The sequence below is a fragment of the Liolophura sinensis genome, chromosome 11 (genome assembly GCF_032854445.1).
Source record: "Liolophura sinensis isolate JHLJ2023 chromosome 11, CUHK_Ljap_v2, whole genome shotgun sequence".
In the NCBI taxonomy this organism is placed as follows: Eukaryota; Metazoa; Mollusca; class Polyplacophora; order Chitonida; family Chitonidae; genus Liolophura; species Liolophura sinensis.
This window is the reverse complement of record NC_088305.1, coordinates 10,070,440-10,077,353: the sequence shown is the minus strand read 5'-3', so window position 1 is coordinate 10,077,353 and position 6,914 is coordinate 10,070,440.

The window sequence follows — 6,914 nt, the reverse complement described above, 5'->3', positions numbered from 1 at the left end:
AATGGCCACAGGGCTTGTCTGCGTTTCTGCATGTTGAAAGGTCAATCTGCCTTAAGGTCGGTTAAAAAGATTGCCGTCTGTCCTATGAGGCCTTCGCGAGTTGTCTCGTCAACGGTTAAACGATTTATGGTATAGGCGGTATTTTCATCAGCAAGTACATCCACAGCTTGCTTTGTCTGATAGAGCCTGTCCTCAAACCATGGCTTATTGTTTCGTGAATGACAGTTGCCTTAAAGGCGCACCTATTTTTTTTTCTGAATATCAACCCAATCTGTTGGCTTCTACGCTCACCTGCTCCACTGTTTACGCTGTCTGATGAAGAATTTATTGGCAATATTTGATTCTCAGGTACCATTAGCCCTAATACGGCGTTCTAATGCAAAGACAAGCGTGTCAATCTTTACCACAGCACACAAACATAACATGGCGTAACACATTAGCCTAGCCCAAGTAATTTTATCTCGATGTGACGTTATGGTAACCATACGTGAGCAAATGCTTTGCAGCGATTAATATTTAATTGTTCGATTTGCGTTTGTCGTTGTGGTTAGCACGCCAGCGCGGAACAATGACCCAAAAGCCTCTCACCGATGCGGTTACTGTGAGTCCAATACCAGCCCATCTTGGCTTCTTCTCCGGCTGTACGCAGCAGCCTGCAGATGGTCATGGGGTTTCACCACCAGTGTCCTGTCAAGCGTCCTGTAAGTGAAATATTCTTGAGTACGGCGTAAAACACCAATGGTGGGGGCCTCCGTGGCTCAGCTGATTAGCCCGCAAGCGCAGAGTAATGACCCAGGAGCCTCTTATCAATGCGGTCGCTGTAAATTCAAGTCCAGCTTATGCTTGTTTCCTCTCCGGCCGTACATGGGAAGGTCTGCCAGCAACCTGCGTATGGTCGTCGGTCGCCCCCGGCTTTGCCCGGTTTTCTCCCACCATATTGCTGGCCGCCGTCGTTTAAGTGAAATATTCTTGAGTTCATCGTAAAACACAAATGAAAAAAAAATAAAAAACCACCAATGAAAATATTGTTCGGGGAGGGGGGGATTATCTGAGATATCTCCATAATCAACATCTTTATTAAAAATGTGGTTCACATCTTCGATATGGAGGCCTATAGTAAATGGGCCCAGCTGTATCTAGCTGTGTCCGTTTGTTTGTTTGTTTGTTCGTCAGCTCATGTGATGGCAAAGCCTATTCTAAACGATGGCGCTATACACCATGACACTGCAGAGCTAGAGTACCGTTGGCCAATTATGCCTTTAAGTTAACACGTCATTTAGTTTGTCCCTCTATACTCATTAGTATAAAACGCCAGGAATATTTCCGTTATAAATTGTTCTTAAATTGTTGCTTTCCCACGTATTGTAGTGGTGCATCACCGCATTCAGCTACTTTTGTACATTTCTATTCTTTTTTTTGGATGTACGGTATGGATGTTGAATACTGCCGATGTACACACACCAATATCAAAACTCTCCCGGGGGCCTCCGTGGCTCAGTTGGTTAACGTGTTGGCACAGCGTAATGACTCAGCAGTCTCTCACCAATGCGGTCGCAGTGAGTTCAAGTCCAGCTCATGCTGGCTTTTTCTCCGGCCGTACTTGGGAAGGTTTGCAGCAACCTGCGGATGGTCGTGGGTTTCCACCAAGCCCTGCCGGGTTTCCACCCACCATAATCCTGACCGCCGTGGTATACGTAAAATATTCTTGAGTACCCCGTAAAACACTAATCAAATAAACAAATCTTTCCCTGAGTGTATATTACTGAGATCGGTCAAACACATGTTTTACCTGGTAATACATTGCCTGTTTTCGTATGATCCGCGAGGTGTGTGGAAAGTAACTTCCCTTTTTACCTGATGCATTAAGATACACTGACAATTGTTGAAGTAGTGTACAGCCCAGTAATAATTTGGGCTTGAAATATTGAGTCCGTGAATGCTTGATGTTTAACGTCGTACCTGATTTTTCAGTCATATGATGACAGAGTAGTCCTTACAATGTGTGTAATGTGCCTCCTTGTTACATGACGGATTTCCACTGCTCTTTTATCTAGTGCTGCTATAATGAGACGACTTACCAAAGGCAAGTAAGCCGAACCTAGCCAATATACTCATACCGGTCAACCAGTCATTGCACTACACCCTTCACGCTGAACGCCAACCCAGTAAGTTACAATTTCCACTTTTCCACTTTTTGAAGATATTAGGTGTGACCCGACCCAGGATTGACACTGCATCTATAGTCCCTGAAGCGGAATATTTTACTTATATGACCGTGGTCAGTATTATGGCGGGAGGAAACCGAGCAGAGCACACCACCATCCGCAGGTTTTGTCACCCACGACGAAGACATGGCGGTTTAAGGTTTCTTGTTTGAGTGAATAAATGAATTATGACTTAACGCCACATCGGCAATCTTCCAGGCATATCGCGGCGAGAACAAGTTGAAAACAGGACTCAGTAAATGTTTTTTGATAGTATGAAGACACCAAAAATAACACAAAAACAGTTAAAAAGGACTAAACCTGAGCTTAAACTCGAAAACCACAATATTCTTATCACAATGTAGAAATAATAATAAAGGTAGAATATAAAATAATATATTTTATGCTATATTTTATGATACAGGCCAATGGCCTTTAAATATTTAATGACAGCATCGCCAGCAATGCTGCCAAATAAAGCGAATATAGTGTTCACTGTGTAGAACCTTTATCGAGCAAAAAGAAAGTTTACACAGTCAACCAGGATGTTTGATGCTCCACTTGATGTTTGGGAACCGGAATAATACACACCTCCATCTATGATGTTGGAACTCTAAAGTATCTAGCTCTCAGAAGATTTCTTGGAAATTGTTTCTGCTAGTTTATTTGCTAGCAGAAACCAGGACATGTCTGCCATATTGGGCTCCACTCCCGGGAGCACTGCTCCCATCTAGGATGAAACTGAGTGTTAAAAGAGAATGCCTAATACGACACCTTGTTAAAACTACATGGTCTCTACCAGACATCCACAAGTGTAAGAATTGTAGCCAATGCCAAGATGAATAGCATGCGGTATATTATGAACCTACAAGTCCCATTCACCCTGCCAAAGGCGACGAATATATTTAAGAATATTAGAATGAAAATCTGTAAAAGGGAGTTTAACTTTCGAGAGGAATTTATTCAGGGCAGCTTTTGCCTCCCTGTCAACGACTATGTTTCCATGGGTACCAATATGGCTCAGTATCAACAGAATATAATATCTTCACCTCTTTTGATTAGTTTTCTATGTAAGGATAAAATTTCAAGAATGAATGAAGGAATGATTATGGTTTAACGCCACATCGTGGGGAGAACAAGGTGAAAACACGAAAATGTTAAGGTTTTGGATATGATAGTGAGAACATCAAAAATAAAACATAAAATTTGAGACATGTTTAAAATGAGATAAGAGAAAACCAAAACAGCTAAAACTTGAAAACCAGCATACTTCAAAAATAGTACATCTAGAAATCTTATATATGTATATAACTTGTTATCTATAAATATTTCTGACTATTAAGATTTATATTTTATTATATAGGCCAATGGCCATCAAATATTTTATGACAACATCGCCAGCGATGCTGTCAAGCAAATCATATATATATAGAATTAAGGGCCGAACATGGACAAAGTCTACACAGTCAACAAGAATATGTTTGGTGCTATATTGTGCTTCACATCCAACACACTCGGGAGCACTGCTCCCATCTAAGATGAAATTGTGTGTCAGATGAGAATACCCAATACGATACCTCGTTAAATCTTTCGCTTCCCTGTCCACGACTGTGTTTCTATGGATATCAGTGTGACTTGGTATCCAACAAAATATAATATCTTTACTTCTTCTAATTAGTTTTCGGTGTTTGGCTATTATCTCAAGTATCAATGGATTTTTAAATTTATTATTTTGAATCGCCAAATGGCAAGACAGCGAGTCGCTGCATATCACTGCCCTCTGGGCATGTCCAGTACAAACACATGATAAGACTAGGAATATAGCCCTGGCCTCTGCAGAAAAGATAGAAGCTGAAGGTGGCAGACGAAGAGAAGTGACCCGCTGCTCTAAGACAGCCGCAGCCGCAACCCTGTCCCCATCCTTTGATCCGTCGGTATATATAAATTTGTAATCCATATAATCAGCCTAGATTTCAGCAAAACTTTGCTGCATTATAAGAGGGTTTGTATTGGATTTATTATATTTACTTAGATCAAATATTAGTTTAGGGTGTGGGAGGAGCCATGCAGGAGACTCCGGAAAAGTGCGTTAGACGAGAATGCCCAACACGACACCTTGCTAAGACTACATGGTCTCTACAATACTTTTCGCAAGTATAATTATTTTAGCCAATGACCGGATGAATAGCATGCAGTCTATTATGGACCTGCGAGTTCCATTCATCCTGCCAAAGGCAACGAATATATTTAAGAATATTGGACTTCATGTCAGTATAAGGGATTGTTATCTTAGATATAGGTTTATTTAGGGCAGCTTTCGCCTCCCTGTCTGGGACTTTGTTTCCATGGATACCAATATGACTTGGTATCCAACAGAATATAATATCTTTACCTCTTCTAATTAGTTTCCTGTGTATAGCTAAAATTTGAAGGATCAGGGGATTTTTAAATTTATTATTCTGTATTGCCAATAAGCAAGACAACGAGTCAGTGCATATCATTGCCCTCTGGGCACACCCAGAAGAAACATATGATAAGGCCAGGAGTATAGGTCTGGCCTCGGCAGAGAATATTGAAGAAGAGGATGGAAGACGAAAGGAAGAGATTCGTTGCTCCATGACAGCCGCAGTCGCAACCCTGTCCCCATCCTTCGACCCGTCACTATATATAAATTTATAATCCGTATAATTAGCTTTAATTTCAGCAAAACCTTGCTGAATTATAAGAGGATTTATATTGAATTTATTATATTTACGTAGATCAAATATTAGTTTAGGTTGTGGGAGAAGCCATGGAGGAGACTCCGGAAAAGACACCGGAGCTATATCTTCCAGCTTGATGTTAGCTCCCACAATATAGCCCTGTATACGAAGACTGAATGAAGGGATCTTGTTAGGACATTTAGTATGTTTGTCTACATACAATGGATTGAAAACACAGTCGTAGGCAGGGTTTGTTGGATGAGCTTTAAGCTTTGTAGCATATTGAAGCCTAAGTTTAATACGTCGGTTATATAAAGAAGGTTCATTCGCCTGCACGTATAAACTTCCTACTTGGGAGGTTCTAAAAGCACCAAGGCTGAGCATTAAACCTTGATGATGAACAGGATCCAACATTTTAATATACCACTTTCTAGCGGAACCGTAAATAATGGATCCATAGTCCAATTTAGACCTCACCAGAGAACGATATAAATTAAGTAAAACTGATCGGCCAGCACCCCAATCAGTGCTAGACTCGACCTTAATTATATCCCCCCCGCCTTTGTACATTTAGCTTTAAGCATTTCAATATGAGGTATAAAAGATAGCTTACTATCAAATATTGTACCTAAAAATTTTGTTTCTCCAACAATTTTAACCTGTTCACCACAAAAAAAAAATAGCTCGGGATCAAGATGAAATTTCCGTTTGGTACAAAAATGCATACCGACGGTCTTAGACGTTGAAAATGTAAAACCGTTTTCAGTTGCCCATTTCTAGATTTCATTGAGACAACGCTGCAAATGGCGTTCGATATTATTCATATTCTTAGCTCGGTAGCATATAAGGAAATCATCAACATATAAAGAACCCTCTGTGCCCGATGTTAATGTTTTTGCTAGGCTATTTATTTCTATGCTAAACAGACTTGGTGATAGAATGCTGCCCTGGGGTACACCCATTTCCTGCTCATAAGAGTCAGAAAGAGTGGACCCAGCCCGTACCTTAAACTGACGATGAGATAAAAATTGAGATATAAATATAGGTAAGCGACCTTTACGTCCCATATCCGCGAGGTCTTTTAAAATACCATATTTCCATGTGGTGTCGTAGGCCTTTTCAAGGTCGAAAAATATGGACACCACATGTTCGTTATTGATGAAGCCATCGCGAATAAAGGTTTCAAATCGAACAAGGTGATCCATAGTGGATCTACCATGACGAAAACCGCATTGAATAATAGAAAGTAACTTGTCGGTTTCCAGAAACCAAACAAGTCTATCATTAATCATCCGTTCCATAGTCTTACGGGCACAGCTGGTAAGAGCTATACGGTAATTATTTGGATCAGTATAATCCTTACCCGGTTTGGGAACCGGGATAATACACGCCTCCCTCCATGACGGAGGAAAATTACCAGTTATCCAAATATCATTAAGCAAGTCCAAGAGAGTCTCCAGTGGCTCAAGTGGTAAATGGTTCAGAAACTTATAATATACATTATCAGGACCACAAGCAGTATCGTGGGCCTTTTTAATGGAGTCTTAAGTTCTCGATATTAAAAGGACAATTATAATCTTCTAAATTTTTAGAAGAAAAGGGCAATTTTATTTTCTCTTTTTGGGGTTTAATATGTTGGAATTCTTTATAATTATTAATGTATAATTCTCGGAAGAAGATTTCTTGGAAATTGTCTCAGCTAGTTTATTAGCTATATCAGATGGAGAGGTAAATATTTAATCTCTATCTTTCAAATGCTGGACTTTTGCTTTATTATTTTTGCCCTTAAGCTTCTGCACCATGTTCCAGACCTTACGCATGGATGTTTTTGACGTAATGCCCGAAACAAAGTTCCGCCAACAAGATCGTCTCTTGTACTTGAGTAATCGACGAGCCTCTGCTCGAAAAATACGAACCTGGTTTAAGTTATTATCATGATGACATAAATTAAAATTTCACTCCGCCTTTTTTGCGGTCCTTAATGGCTTGGCAACAGTCCTTATCGAAC